Source organism: Petaurus breviceps, unplaced genomic scaffold (assembly GCF_028583685.1).
Source record: "Petaurus breviceps papuanus isolate PSGF00001 unplaced genomic scaffold, PetGlider_PUasm1.0 176, whole genome shotgun sequence".
Taxonomy (NCBI): Eukaryota; Metazoa; Chordata; class Mammalia; order Diprotodontia; family Petauridae; genus Petaurus; species Petaurus breviceps.
In genome coordinates, this window is record NW_027185771.1 from 4406942 (window position 1) to 4408339 (window position 1398).

The 1398-nt window shown below is 47.3% G+C and overlaps 1 protein-coding gene across 3 annotated transcripts in view; it reads right to left on the reverse strand.

The window, feature by feature from the left end:
- The window catches only part of DPEP1 (dipeptidase 1), a 45652-nt gene extending 45402 nt beyond the window's left edge, over positions 1–250 (reverse strand). For 2 of the 3 annotated variants that reach the window (XM_069085526.1, XM_069085524.1), the window contains exon 1: positions 130–250. The gene's annotated coding sequence lies outside the window, so the exon portion shown is untranslated. Of the gene's footprint in view, positions 1–121 lie in introns of all 3 variants that reach the window. The other variant, XM_069085525.1, reaches the window with a different exon arrangement.
- Positions 251–1398: the final 1148 nt, after the last annotated feature.

Genomic DNA, 1398 nt, shown 5'->3' on the forward strand with positions numbered 1-1398 from the left:
GAGAGAGAGAGAGAGAGAGAGAGAGAGAGAGAGAGAGAGAGAGAGAGAGAGAGAGAGAAAGAGAAAGAGAGAGAGAGAGAGATGAGGAGAGAAGAGGAGAGCAGGACAAACCATTAGTTACCTAGTTACCTGGCTGCAAGACTTGGAGAAGAAGCTGCTGCAGAATTGACTCAAATCAAATCAGCCGTTGTGCCTCCAACCAAATACTTTAGTATGGAGTGCTGTCCCCCTCTTTCTCTGGTAGGCTCCACCCTCTGGGACTCACATTCCAAAGGGTCTGGCTCTGGCTCCATTTGTTTCTGTTTTTCCCAAGTATGTTCCAAGTCATAAAGCCCCACTGGCCTCCCACCATGACAAAGGAAACCAACCACCTGGGGCTAATTTCCCTAAAGCTGGGGTGAAACCCTAGCAGAGTATTGCGACAACCTCAGGATTCCACAATGGGGGGAAGATTAGGGCCCAAAGGAAGGACACAGAGGTGAAATGAGGAGACCGAGTCCCCAAAAGGTGAAGTGACTTCCCTAACTAAGGTCCCCGTAACTGCCTAGTAAGTAGTAGAACAGGGGCTAGACCATTCAGGCTTCCCTCTGTTCTAGCCTGCTGTGGTCCCTCTGAAGGATTACCTGATTCAGGCTAAGGGTGATAAGAGTTCTCCCTTTCAGATAGCACTTGCATCTTACCATCTGCAGCAGGACGGAAATTTAGATGTCATATACTCCAACCTCATTTAATAAGTGGGAAAACTGAGACCCAGAGAGTAGACATGATTTGTGCAAGGAATCCGTGGAGATGGGTCTTGAACCCATATTCTGCGACCCCAGATATGAGATGCTTTTTACTGCTCCACCTTGCCTCCACAGGATTGAGTAATGATGGATGTTTCAAGGAAAAATGTCTATTTTTGGAAGGGGGAGAGGGGAATACAGGTGTTTGAGGCATCCCTCAGGTAATAATACTTAAACAGTCAGGTTTAAGTGTCCTGACCACGGGTTGCTTTAATATCTGTGTCATGGCATCCCAGTGTAAGTGGGCAAGGGTCCACAGTGTCATCACTGAACTGTGGAGTGACTGAAATATGACTTGGTGACTGTTGGGGTGTCCTGTGTTCAGTTCCCCAATTCTCAAAGCTGAGAAGACTTCTAAGAAGTGGTCCTGAGCGAGTGAGTCCACCAGGCAAAGGAGATCTCAAATACCTAAAAACGAAGCCCCCTGCTTTACCACCATAATGACCAAGCACTGCCTCCTTCCCTTCCTCAGAGAGGAATGCTATGGAATCCATGTGTTGCCGTGTGTTGTCAGATACAGTTGCTGTGAGAGCTAGTTTTGCTTTACTTTTTTCCAGGTGGAAGGGGTCTGGTTAGATCCAGAACAAGGTAACATGAAAACAAAAGAGACCAA